The sequence below is a fragment of the Hibiscus syriacus genome, unplaced genomic scaffold (genome assembly GCF_006381635.1).
Source record: "Hibiscus syriacus cultivar Baekdansim isolate YM2019G1 unplaced genomic scaffold, ASM638163v2 tig00110343_pilon, whole genome shotgun sequence".
Taxonomy (NCBI): Eukaryota; Viridiplantae; Streptophyta; class Magnoliopsida; order Malvales; family Malvaceae; genus Hibiscus; species Hibiscus syriacus.
Window position 1 is genome coordinate 63,988 of NW_024062694.1, and position 15,245 is coordinate 79,232.

At 32.2% G+C, this 15,245-nt stretch overlaps 1 pseudogene; it reads right to left on the minus strand.

The window, feature by feature from the left end:
- Positions 1-1,286: 1,286 nt before the first annotated feature.
- LOC120120641 lies at positions 1,287-5,036 on the minus strand (annotated as a pseudogene).
- Positions 5,037-15,245: the final 10,209 nt, after the last annotated feature.

Sequence of the window (15,245 nt, forward strand, 5' to 3'; positions counted from 1 at the left end):
ACCCTACTTGAATATATGAATTAGAAATTCGACCCGACCCGACCTGAAATAATAATTTTTTATTCAATAAAAATAGTGACTTAATTGAAATATATATATATATATATATATATATATATATATATATATATATATTATTATTCCTAAATATATAAGGTAAAATTATATATATTTTCGGGTCGGGTATTTTTCAACCCGAACTCGACCCGACCCGACCAAAATAAAGTTTCACTCGACCCGAATATGTGAATTAGAAACTCGACCCGAAATAATAAAAAATATTTTTATTCAATATATGAATAAGTTTCCAAAAGATTAATGAGGGTAGTATGGTCAAATTTCAATTCCCTCCAACAAGGGAATTGAATTACATCCATTCTTGGATGAAATTTACTTTCCCTCATTTGATGGAAAGTTGAAGCCATGAGGGATTCCAATTCCCTTGGAAAACTTGAACCAAACATGGGAAAGTGGTGGAATTAGATTCCAATTCCCACCAATTCCAAGGGATTCATGCCAATCAAACACACTTTAATGAATTCAAACCCAAGAGTTTGGGAGTTCCTAGTGAGACGAACATATTGAATGTGAGTTCCTAATGAGAATGACATATTGAATTCACCGAATAATGAGGTTTAATATTTATTCTTAATGATTTCTTATCCCAGAGTTTGGATTTAAAATGAACTTGAAGAAATTCTCCTTACCTATTATGAGGTTGAGCTATTGTAAAAACTCTTAATTATTTCATAGCCCAGTTTGAGTGATTTATGTTGAGATAAACCTGATGAAAAAACCTACGTACGTAGAAAGGATTTGCCACCTTCTATGAAAAACGTTAGGCCGTTTTTTTAGTACACTTATTAGAATCGTGAGGAAAGAGGGCTAAAACATATATACACTCTTGCATATACTCTTTGTAGGCACATCGAGAACTTTGGTGGATGAAGGGATTAATTGTATGTTATGAGTTTACCCTTATCTAGAAAGTTCAAGACTAGTTTCATTTATCTAAGAAAAAGATTGCTCATCATCACTATGTACTAGTTCAAGATACGTTCACTAGTTCTTAAGCAATTGATCTCGCTATTGCTCTTCTCGTGTTTTAACTCCATTGCTCTCATATTTACGAAAGAATTCTTTCTCATTTGTAGGGAACGTTAGTAATGCTCAATTTGTAACTATCTTTTAAAGGCTTTTAATTTTATGTTTAATAGAATTAAATTGTGCTTTGGAAGTGACCATTTTGCCCTAATTATTTAGTGTATAAATAATGAGCACATCAATGCTACATCTTCAATTGTATTCGATATTCAACGGACATGCCATTGTTAGGGCCTAGAGTCATCAACATCTCTTACAACACATCATTGTGCCTTTGCAGGGGCTCGATTGGATGGACCGCGCAACAATTTGAGGAAACCGAGGAAGCTTAGCTTTCCATCCATATGCCTTATCCAGTCATTAAGAACAGCATGAACTGGAATAGATGGTCCAAGACCAAGTTCCTGAATAGTTTTCAAGTACAGAATCGACATTTTGATTACAAACTACAGAATCAGAACTTATTTAGTATCTATAAAAATTCCAAACTTACAGAAGCGAGTTCCTCAATTACTATAGCCCTGTTTCCATCTTTCTCAAAAAGCTCATATGCACATCGGGCATGTTGTTCCCAACGATCAAGCGCCTCGAGCTGATGAACACTTAATGCAGCTGCACAAAATTCTTCAAAACCCATTCTTCTGTATTGAAGTGCACTTAGCTGTCGTGCAATGGAAATTAAAAGAATGGGGCTTTAATGAGCTACTTCTCGATGACCATATAATCAAGAAATGATTACAAAAATGAAAGTACTGTGTCCATACCGAGAAAAGAAAATCCGGAATGTGAGAATCCTTCATTGCATCTGTTGCAGTTTTCATCAGGGCCTGTTTGCAAGAAAATTAATAATATAAACAAGACCATTATCTAACAATATTTCCACGATGATGGAAGGAGACGCACCGTCTTAACATTCTCCAAGCTTATGCTACCATTGTTGGGCTCAAATAATGCAAATTGCACTCTCATGTAAAAGAGTTCATCAGCAGTCAGCGTCTTAGACAATGCCTGCAGGAATGGATTAATAAGAAAAATGATGCATTATCTAGTTTCCGTTACAAATTACTGAGAGATTGAAGCAAAATCGAGCAAAGGAAAATCAAAGTTGAATGGTGCGAGCATAGTGGTCTAGAGACCAGGTACTGCACGAGGCACAGGTAAAGTACAAGAAGAGAATTTCACCCCATTAGCATACCCACCTTTAAGGCAGCCTTCCGCAAAGTTGATGATCGCATATATGCCTTCATAAGCCTAAAAACTAAAATATCGAGAGGGACCTTAACATCGTTATGATTCTGGATCCAAGGATGACCTGTGAACAAAAGACCAAGGCTGTTACTCTAGCCGAAGGATGTGGCAACCTAATATTATGAGTTAAATCATGCACGCACATAGGGCCTGAGCTGCTGTCATTCTTTTCCTGGGGTCCTTATTCAAAAGACGCTTAACAAAGTCTTTAGCTTCTGAAGACAAGGAAGGCCAAGGTTCTTCGATGAAGTTTGGGTCAGCTTTTAGGACCGCTCGAAAAATTCCAGATTCAGTCCTAGCCCAAAATGGACGGCTACCACATAAAAGAATATATGCTATCACACCTATACTCCAAACATCAGCTTCTGTACCATAAGATCTATGAAGAACTTCAGGGGCCACGTAGTATGCACTTCCCACAATGTCGTTAAGTCTTTCATCTGGAAAAACCATAAGCATTAGAGATTTAAAAGAATCCCCAAAGTTGAGCAAGAGGAAGCGGAGCAAGAAGAGTAAAAACCTGGTATGACAAAATCCGATAATCCAAAGTCTATAGCCTTAAGCATAGAATTTCTCCTCCTTAGAAGTATACAAAAAGTTCTGGTCAAGAAAAAAATACCAAGTTTAGATTCTTCAACAGTGAAAACAAAAACACATAAAAAATCACAAGTTGTTAACGGACTCAGTAATCAATCATGATGATACAGGCATGAGAAACGTCCTAACGACTTTAAGCCGACAATAGCATACGCTTTCCCAATTCAAAACATTCCCTCAAAGCCTTTCAATTCAGTTTAGGAAATCGTCAAGCATAAATCCAGTTGCATATCTATCTATGCTTTGTGTTTATATTAAACTATTTGAGGATCACTACATAGTCATGTTTTTTTTTCTTTTAACTATTAATAGGGGAAAAAAGAAAATTTGCTCCACCTCTGGCTTAAGATCTCGATGCACCACGCCCTGAAGATGGCAAAAAGCAACAAAATTTAGAATTTGTACCATTACAGTTTTTGCATCATCTTCGAAGTACTTTCCGCCCCTACAAGAATAATGGACCTGTAAGTTCGAAGTACAATAAACAAATTCCCAAAATTTAAGCCATCTATTACAAGAATAATCACCTTGCAAGAATTCTATCCAAAAGCTCACCTCCTTCACAAAACCTGTAATTTCAATTACGATACCCAAAATATTAATTAAAATTAGACATTATGAATGAAAGTTTAAGCTTCAAGCTTACTCCATTGCTATATAGACATTATCATGATCTTCAAATGCATCATAGAATTTCACTAGATTGTTATGTCCTGTCAAGGCTCGCAAAATCTTCACCTCCCTTCGTACATCCTCAACTGCAATAGCCGTTGTCATCTGACAACATACATAGTCATAAGAAAAACACTAATCATTGTAAAAGGTATAAATCAAAGCATTGTATCAAATACAATACTTCTCTATGCATTGTAAAAGGTTTGAAGCAACTTCAATCACTAATCATCGTATATTAGGTATAAATCAAAGCATTGTATCAAATACAATATTTCTCTATGCATTGTAAGAGGTTCGAAGCAACACTTCAAGGTCAATTGATCACATGAAAATATGTATCAAATCCAGATAATAGTGTGCAATCTAACCACAACTATTTGTAGCAATAAATTATTCAAGTCATGTGGTAAGCTTAATATATCAAATAATCAAGAGTTTGGACCAAAAAGCACGTCCAAATCGGGTGTGGTAAGCTTAATACATCAGATAATCTGGATTTTGTTAGTTGGAAGGTAGCGATATTATCAAATTCCAACCATCAAAACAATAAAAATCAATAATCAAAACAAGTTGGCCATTTTTGTGCTGTTTTACACTAAAGAAATTGAAACGTAAAAGAATTGAATTCAACCCCACATTTTGTCCATCTATAAGGATTCTGAAACAGTAAAGTCCCCAGTTTTGTGCTTGAGAAAAATCAAACAGAACAGAAGGCCAGTTTAAATGAGAAAGCAAAGCATCAACATTTACAAGCACGTGGATTTTAAATTTTAAATACACATTTTAGTAAACCGACCTTGGATTTGGGAATGACTTTAACAGCAACCTGCTGGCCTTTGAATTCTCCTTTCTTGAACTGAGCAGAACAAGTATACCCAAAATGCCCTCTGCCAACTTCCTCTCCTATTTCCAACTTACTCCTCAATTCCTTGGAAAATCCAAATCTTTTATCCAGCTCAACTCCTTCCTCTTCTTCCTCCTCATCTCCTTCCACAATTTTGGCCTCATTCTGCGCTTCCTTGTTCGACTTCCGCCGCCTCAACACAGCCCGAATGTGCTTGGCCGGAGACGGAGGAGGAAAAGTCCGCCGGAAAAACCGTAGAGGAGTCGAAGGAGTCTTGGGTTTCCATCGATGGGCGGGGCTTGGGGTGTACAAAGGTAGGAAAGGTGTGGTCGGAGGGAGAGGAGGAGGAGGAGGGGATTTGGGTAATTGGGTAGGGGCAGGATTATCATTCTGCTGGGCCTCTCTAGGGGCAAACGGGTTTGATTTTGAAGGCTTCGAAGTGCAGGCTCCCATTGTAGAGAAGGAAGAAGATCAACAAATCAATAAGAAACTTTGCATTTGAGAGATTTTTCTGAGCTTTCAGCTAACTCTGTAAGAATCACAGACAAAAATAACACTAAATAAAGAGAGAGTAACAATAATAAAAAGAAAATGAGGACTTTGCTGTCGTTTGCTGCAGTGAGAAGAATAGAAAGAGGAAGGAAAACAAGTGAAAGTGACTAAAGATGTAAGCTTTAGAAGCTTTGCAAGCCACGTGAGCTGGACACGACTGTGACCCTTGAGCAGTGAGGGAGAGATTTGGGAAAATGATTGGCTGGCGATGCCCCCAAACTTCATCGACCTTCCATATATATAATGTATAAGCTAAAGCTCGAGTTTTCGCCCCCTTTAAAATACCAAGTAAATCAGTGCTGTGATCCCTAGAAGATGGTGTTGCATGCATGCGACCTTAATATTTGTTTTTGTTTTGCTTGTCCATATAATTAGATAATGTTTTGTTTTGTTGATGGTTTATTTCATCACTAATAAAAATATTTTTAACATGACAAGTGTCAATGGATTAGATTTTGCTGATAATGATTATTTAAGATTTTATTTGAGATTACGTATCGTACTTACATGGGAAGGATTTATATTTATATATTAATATATATTGTCAACATGTTAAGAATATAATGGTTTAAGGGTATAATATATCAAGTGGATTCAATGATTTCAAGAAATGTTATTTTTTATAACCACTTCAGATAATTCCAAAAATAATTAATTTTTAATCTACACTAAAAATAAATCAATTAAAAGTTATTGAACTAAAAATATATATTATTTAAATTAAATGATTAATTTTAAATATTAAATTTAAACAGCTAGAAATAAAAATTATAAAATATTATAGAATTATTTTAAAAATGTACTATTTTTTTATTATCCTTCCGATTTCAAGCATTCACCTTAACTAATCACACGTCTAGTTTTGGTGGGTGAATCTCTCTGTAGAAATTTTCTAGATATACAAAAACTCGAATTTGAGATATTTCTTAAACGATGTCAAGTTGCTTACCACTTTGAACTAACCCTGTGATGATCTATATCTATTTAATATCTCATTACAAAAAGTTATTGAAGTGAAACCAGAAAGAAATTATGTTGAAACCAGAAAGGCCTTCGATCGAATAATATATAATTTGTGCAACAAGTTTCTAGGAACAGTATTTTTCATTTTTGTTGCTAAATCCTCAATTTAGAATGGGATAATTTCCCATTAAAGACTAAATAGTTTTATTTTATACGAATCCGATACCAAAGTGAGAATAAACTTTTTATCAAAATCTCCACTGTCATCCTTTTTAATTAAAAAGAAAAAAAAAGTTGCAAGTGGGGTTCCCACTTTTGTTAGGGAAATAGCCAAATAGGGACCCCATTTTTTATTCTGACCATTTAAAGGGAAACCATGAGTGAATCTATTCCTTAATGCCTTTGTTCAAAGCTATCTCCTTGCACCACTTCTTTTCTCTCCATTTATTTTGCATTTTCTTCTTCTTCTTCTTCTTCTTTCCCATTTTGATGTAAACGAGAATGCAAATATTCAATAAGTAATTGACATCTTAAGCTATATCATGTTTTATGTAATTCAAATGGTTAGTTTGATATATTAAGGGTTAGAGTTTGACTGGAATTTTATCTAATTCAAATAAATCGAGAAAAATAAAAACTCTAGTTTGATTGAAAATAAAAAATCAATTCTATTTTTGTTTATTGAGAGTATAAAATATAGTTTGAGTAGATTTTTTTGCTATGCAAGTTTCATTTGTGATTTAGTAACTGTCTCGAGAAATATATATTGGAGATTAGGGTTAGAGGTCAAATTGTTCATGGAGATTCCTATTATATTATTCTATTTTTGATATTATAAATTATTCTCTTTCGCCTATTATTTTTTTCAAAAAAGAAAAATCATACATAAAATCTTGATGTTTATTTAATTGTACGATCATTATATTTACTAATATCTTTTAGCATTAGTTTTAAATCTTAATTATTTTTTATTTTAATCCTTTGATTTTTTTTATTCAGATTACAAATAAATTTTTACTAGATTAGTCCATATCATTACCAATTCTACTAAGAAAATATTAACAAATGAGTCTATTATAACAAAATTACATCTCCAATTAAAAGGATCAAAGTAGTTAAAAGAATATAAATTGGGATGAAACTATGTATATTCAATATGAAATTAAGATGTGTAACCAAAAAAATTAAGAAGACAAATTACGTATCAAATGTGAGGAAATGATTTAAAAATGCATGGTTTCAAGGTTTAGCGAATTCATAAATATTTTTTAGATGAATATACATATATTAACAATATAATTTTTTTAATGATATAAACATAAATAGGATTTTATAGTGAATATTATCAGTAAAATAAATTCTAACTAATAAAAAAAATTAAATTTCAGTGTTCACCCTTAACTATGGTTCGGCCATTGAGGCCTACACGGTGTCTACTAATAAATGGGGGAAGGCTGAGCCCTTGAACCCTTTTTGAAAGAAACAAACACCATTGAAGACTGACTAAGTCTGCTCAAGTATAATTAGATGTACCGACGATGATAACCATTGTTAAATATTTCTTTACTTTAGAGGACATGTATGATGGAGCATACGTGTGACGCATAATATATAGTCTCCTTATTTGGGTTGCCACTCCTAATTTATGCATCAAATCAATGCCTTCTTCATCACTACCAAACTGTAATCGCTCTCTTGCATTCATTGCAGTGTTTTTAATCAGTTTCTTGTCAGATTTCATCGATTACCCTTTATCAGTCCTTATTCTTCTTCAAGAAAAGTTTTATGTTGGATTATAATTTATAATTATGGTCACATATTTATAATGTATATTATTATCATCAAATATGATATAAATTAAGTGACCAATTATATTATAAAGTCATATTAGAAGTGTCATAAAAATAAAAGTGTAGGTATTATTAAAGTTGTATTTATAATTCGATGAGAGGCAGAGTTATAGGTACAAACAAAAACTAATTCTTAAATCATATAAAGGGGTTATGATCTCCAAGAAATATATAATCTTGTATTTACTCTTATTCCGTCAGAGAGTTTATACTTGAGGGAACTCTATCTTCTTGGAAGATCACAACCAAAGAAAGATCAATGATTTCAACCTATCAATTAATTCAAGTACGCTTCCGCTAATCTAGTATTTATTGTTCTTGATGATTTGGAGTGATTAGATCATAATTTGTTTTTAATATTTATTATGATTTTAATTCTAGCAAGTGTCATCATCGCCAAATAGTGTTGAATAATTGAGAATCGATTTTTTTTTTAAAATAAGGGTCTTATATATTTTAATTTGGTGTTTCCGTTAAATTCATCTTGAATATGTTGGCTAGAAACGGCTTCCAACATATAAAAAGAAGTTGAGGACACTTGAAGAAGGTTACAACACCTATTGAAGCATTCATACACAACAGAAAAGTTTTTCAATCCTTATTTTCTTTCTATTATAAATAATTGTGTTTTGAGCTTAATTGTATATCCTTAGGATTTGTTTTTGTAAGCTAAATCTTTGTAAACACCAACCTAGAGAGGTCTTCTTGTTTACACAGTTCTTATCCTTTGTAAAGGGGTTTTGGTTCTAGTTTAGCCAAGTGAAAACCTAGGGAGGACACATTTCTTATCCTTGAAAAAGAAAGAACAAATTAGTGGATTTGTTAGAAAATCCTAAGTGAGGAGCTTAGGTACTGGATGTAGACTTCTTTGAGGAAGTTGAACCATTATAAATCATTATACAAATTTTCCTATCTTTATACTCTTTACTCCCTAAATTTCAAAAAGCCAATTCACCCCCTCTTGGCATATTTCGGTTGATCGATAGAGCTTCATAAATCCTAATTATTGATATCAGAGCAGGTCACAAATTAAAGGTCTAACAACCTTATGAAGATCCTTGAAGCTCTACATCAATTTCCTAAAGCAACCGAGAAGATGACTTTTTCCTTCGGTGCTTACAACATTGAAGATTCTCAATCGGCTAAGAAACCACGCTATTTGAACGGAACAAATAATGCTTATCGGGAGAATATGATGATGCTCTTCATTCAAGCTACCGATCTAGATGCTTAGAGCTCTATCTTGATTGGTCACTCTACTCTAACTAGAGTCATGGCGGAATTGAGTGAAAGAGAGAAAAAAGAGTTCCAACTCAATGCTAAGGCTATGCACATTTTGTTTTATCCATTATGCCCAAATGAATATGGAAGAGTCTTCTTTTATTCAAATGCCAAGGAGATTTGGGGCAAGCTCCAAGTCACTCATGAAGGAACTGATGAAGTGAGGGAAACGAAAACCGATCTTCTCAATCACAAATATAAAAATTTCAAGATAAAACCGGATGAAGACATCAAAGCTATGGATAGATTTTTCGTGGTTGTCAACGGTCTCAATGGATATTAAGAGATCATCCCTAACGAGAAGCTTCTTAGGAAGATGATATATTCTCTTCCAAAATCTTGGCAATCGAAGAAGACGACAATTATTGAAGTACACAACTTAAAAAACTCTATCGCTTGATGAACTTATTGGCTCCCTTCTTACTCTGAGATGATGGAAAAGGAGGAAGAACAAGAAGAAAAGAAGAAATACGAAAATAAAGAAAAAGGTGTTGCCTTGAAATCCTCTACTCAAGATGAAAAAACCTCAAGTGAAGAAGAAATGGACAAGTTTTTCAAGAATTTTAAACGATTCATGACATCCAAAGAAGACAAGAAGCATGAATCGAGCAAGAAAAAAGGTCCCCCGATATGCTTTGAGTGCCAAAGGATGGGACATGTCAAGTATGAATGTCCTCTCCTAAAGAGGAAGGGATCAAGCAAAAAGAAGGCATTTGTGGTGGCTTGGAGTGATGAAGAAAACTTCGATGATGATGAAGTAGCCAATCTATGTCTTATGGCCATCGAAGAAGATTCAATGGTAACTTATAACTCTTGTGATTTAAATTCTTATCCATTTAAAGAGTTACAAGATGCTTATGATGAGATGTATTTGGAATTTGAGACCATGAATTCCAAATATAAGAAATTAATTTCAAAATTTAAAGTTGAAAATGATTTGATTTTGAAAGTAAAACTTGATTTTGAAAAAACAAAATGAGACTTTAAAAAATGATTTAGAGCTTTCAAAAATCAAAATCAGTGATTTAGAAAAATAAAATTTTTTATTTGAAAGAAAAAGAATTAATTTATAAAAACAACTCATTATGTTTAAAAATAGAAAAATGTTCACATTTTCATGGTCATTTGGAATATATTTGTCCTTTAAAAAGGAAACATTTTAAAATTAGACAAGTATAGGTTCCTTAGGTAACAAGGGGCATTGAAACTAACGTTCAAGGATCCAAAGCAATTTGGATACCAAAATCCAATTAAATGTCTCTTGTAGGTGTGTGAGAGATTATCTTGATATGGAATGTGTAACCTCTAAGCTTATTTGGATTATCTTGCATAATTGGTTGCTCATTTGGTTTAAGCATGCATAAGTTTTGGTTTTAAATGATTTTATGTTTTCTATCTCATGTATGTTAAAAAGAATTGTGATGAACATTTTCTAAAGTTTTAATGATTTTTTGTGAATATTTGTTCATCATAATGAATTTTGGTCAAAATTGGTTTTAATGCTTTGTTTTTACAAATCTTAATTTTTGATCTTAATTTAAATGTTTATGTATTGATTTTATTGCAAATGATATATCTCTAACAATTGATATCAATTTTTAAAGTACATAACATTTTTGAAATGCTTTATGCATATGAACCTTAATGTCTCATGTTAATTGTGCATAAAGTAATATAGAATTGGATATATTGAATTTCATGTGTAACTAACATATTTGTTCATCTTTGTTGAAATTCAATGTCTTTTAAGTATTAATTTCTTAAAGTCAAATTTTTATTTGGGATGCATTTATTGAGAGGGAGCTCTGATTTTTCAAATGATTTTAATTTTAAAATTAATACTTACTCTCCATTGATATTTTCTACATTAAAGTTTGAATTATTTTTTATATAACAAAAAGGGGGAGAAGTATAGATTTGAAAAATTCTATTTAAAGAATGAAAAAGGGGAGGTTAAATATTTTACAAAATTATTTATTTTTTTTATATCAAATGTTTTTCAAAAGGGAGTTTTTGTCAAAAACCATTTTTCAAATGTTTTTTGTATCAAAAAGGGGGAGATTGTAGAAATAATATTTTGATATAACAAACAAGGGAAAAAATTTTTGGACCAAATTGAATTTGTTCAAACATTGCAAAAATAATTCAAAGTTTTTAAAAGGTGAATCATGCAATTTTGGGCCTGGTTTCGAAACCCCTTCAAGTGGTTTTGAAACCCTTAAGGTAGAATGTAAATCTGGCCTACATGTTTCAAAACCCACCTCAAAGGTTTCGAAACCGCCTGTTCAAATGGTCAAAATTTTTAAATGAAGGTTTCAAAACCCCTATACATAATTGTAGATTTTTTAGCTCCCAACAGCTCCAAATCATCCACAACAGCTAGAAACAACTAGTAACTCATTCCAACATATAAAAATAAGTTGAGGACACTTGAAGAAGGTTACCAACACCTATCCAAGCATTCATACACAACAGAAAAGTTTTTCAATCCTTATTTTCTTTCTCTTGTAAATATTTGTGTTTTGAGCTTAATTGTATATCATTAGGATTGTTTTTGTGAGCTAAATCTTTGTAAACACCAACCTAGAGAGATTTTCTTATTTACATATTTCTTATTCTTTGTAAAGGGGTTTTGGTTCTAGTTTAGCCAAGTGAAAAACTAGAGACTTATAAAGGTTATTCTTGATCCTTGAAAAAGAAAGAACAAATTAGTGGATTTGTTGGAAAATATTAAGTGATGAGCTTAGGTATTGGATGTAGACTTCTCAGAGGAAGCCGAACCACTATAAATCATTGTACAAATTTTCCTATCTTTATACTCTTTACTCCCAAAATTTCAAAAAGCTAATTCACCCCCTCTTGTATATTTCAGTTGATCGATCGAGATTCATAAATCCTAACAATTGGTATCAGAGCGGGTCACAAATCGAAGGTCTAACAACCTTGTGAAGATCCATGAAGTTCTAAATGAATTTCCTAAAGTAACAGAGAATATGGTTTTTCCTCCGATGCTTACTACATCGAAGATTCTCAACCAGTTAACAAGCCACCATATTTCAATAGAGCAAATTATGTTTATTAGAAGAATATGATGATGCTTTTCATTCAAGCTACCGATCTAGATGCTTGGGATCTATCTTGACGGGTCACTCTACTCCAACTATAGCTATGACGGAATGGAGTGAAAGAGAGAAGAAAGAGTTCCAACTCAAGGCTAAGTCAATGCATATTTTGTTTTGTGTATTAGGCCTGGATGAATATGGTAGAGTCTCCTCCTATTCAAATGCAAAAGAGATTTGGGACAAGCTCCAAGTCACTCATGAAGGAACCGATGAAGTGAGGGAAACGAAAATCGGTATTCTCAATCATAGCTATGAAAATTTCAATATGAAACCAAATGAAGACATCAAAACTATGACATATATATTTTCTTTCATTGTTAACGGTCTCAAGGGCTATTAAGAGATCATCCCTAATGAGAAGCTTATTAGAAAGATGATATATTCTCTTACAAAATCTTGGCAATATAAGAAGACGATGATCATTGAAGCGAAGAACTTAAAAAATCTATCATTTGATAAACTTATTGGCTCCATTCTCACTCATGAGATGATGGAAAAGAAGGAAGAACAAGAAGAATTGAAAATAAGAAAAGAAAAAAAAGTTGTTACCTTGAAATCCTCTACTCAAGATGAAAAAACCTCAAGTGAATATGAAATGACCCAGTTCTTCAAGAAATTCAAATGATTTGTGATATCCAAAGAAGACAAGAAGAAAGAATTGAGTAGGAAAAAAGGTCCCCCGATATGCTTTGAGTACCAAAGGACGGGACATGCCAAGTATGAATGTCCTCTTCTAAAGAGGAAATGATCAAGTAAAAATAAGACATTTGTGGTGACTTGGAGTAGTGAAGAAAACTTCGATGATGATGAAGTAGCCAATCTATACCTCATGTTTATCAAAGAAGATTCAATGCTAACTTATAACTCTTTTGATTTAAATTCTTATCCATTTAAAGAGTTACAAGATGCCTATGATGAGTTGTATTTAGAATTTGAGACCATGAATTCCAAATATAAGAAATTAATTTCATAATCAAAATCAATGATTTAGAAAAAGAAAATTTTGATTTGAAAGTTAAGCTTGAAAGCTTAACAAAAGAAAAAGAATTAATTTCTAAAAACAACTCATTATGTTTAAAAATGAAAAATATGCTCGCATTGCCATTTTCATGGTCATTTGGAACATACTTGTCCTTTAAAGAAAGGAAAGCATTTTAAAATTAGAAAAATATGGGTTCCTAAGGGAACAAAGGGCATTGAAGCTAACGTTTAAGGATCCAAAGCAATTTGGATACCAAAATCCAATTAAATGTCTCTTGTAGGTGTGTGGGAGCAATGATGATAAAAGTGAAGATATTCAAATGCTCTAGCCACACTTGATATGGAATGTGAAACCTCGAAGCTTATTTTGATTATCTTGCATAATTGGTTGCTCATTTGGTTTAAGCATGCATGAGTTTTGATTTAAATGATTTTATGTTTTCTATCTCATGTATGTTAAAAAGTATTGTGATAAACATTTTCTAAAGTTTTAATGATTTTTCATGAATGTTTGTTCATCATAATGAATTTTGGTTAAAATTGGTTTTAATGCTTTGTTTTTACAAATCTTAATTTTTTATCTTAATTTAAATGGTTATGCATTGGTTTTATTGGAAATAATATCTCTCTAAAAATTGATATCAATTTTTAAAGTGCATAACATTTTTGAAATGCTTTATGCATATGAACCTCAATGTCTCATGTTAATTGTGCATAAAGTAGTATAGACTTGGATATATTGAATTTCATGTGTTACTAACATGTTTGTTCATCTTTGTTGAAATTTAATTTCTTTTAAGTGTCAATTTCTTAAAGTCAATTTTTATTTGGAATGCATTTGTTGAGGGGAGCTCTAATTTTTCAAATAATTATAATGTTAAAATTAATACTTACTCTCCATTGTTATTTTGTACCTTAAAGTTTGAATTATTTTTGATATAACAAAAAGGGAGAGAAGTATAGGTTTGAAAAATTCTATTTAAAGAATGAAAAATGGGAGCTTAAATATTTTACAAAATTATTTCTCTTTTTCATCAAATGTTTTTCAACGGGGGAGCTTTTGTCAAAAACCATTTTTCAAAGGTTTTGTTGTATCAAAAAGGTGGAGATTATAGAACTAATATTTTGATATAACAAATAAGGGCAACAATGGTTATGGACCAAATTGAATTTGTTCAACATTGCAAAAATAATTTAAAGTTTTTAAGTTTTTAAAGGTGAAACATGCAATTTTGGGCCTGATTTCTAAACTCCTTCAAGAGGTTTCGAAACCTTTAAGGCAAAATGTTAATCTGGCTTACAGGTTTTGAAAACTCCCTAAAGGTTTCGAAACCCCTTGTTTAAACGGTCAAAATTTTAAATGAAGGTTTCGAAACCCTGCGCAAAATTGCAGATTTTGTAGCTCCCAACATCTCCAAATCATCCCCAACGACTAGAAACTCTTTCCAACATATAAAAACAAGTTGAGGACACTTGAAGAAGGTTACCAACACCTATCAAAGCATTCATACACAAGAGAAAAGTTTTTAATCCTTATTTTTCTTTCTCTTGTAAATATTTGTGTTTTGAGCTTAATTGTATATCCTTAGGTTTTGTTTTTGTGAGCTAAATCTTTGTAAACACTAACCTAGAGAGGTCTTCTTGTTTACACATTTCTTATCATTTGTAATTGGTTATAGTTTAGCCAAGTGAAAAACTAGGGAGTTATAAAGGTTACTCTTGATCCTTGAAAAAGAAAGAACAAATTAGTTGATTTGTTGGAAAATCCTAAGTGAGGAGCTTAGGTAGTGGATGTAGACTTCTTTGGGGAAGTTGAACCACTATAAATGATTGTGCAATTTTCCTATCTTTATACTCCTTACTCCCTAAATTTCAAAAGGCCAATTCACCCCCTCTTGGCATATTTCGATTGATCGACCGAGCTTCATAAATCCTAACATAATATATATATAGATTGAAGCAAACTAATTCATATTATGGCTATGTATGATATTTTGATATATTAGTTAAAATATAATGTCACCAAAG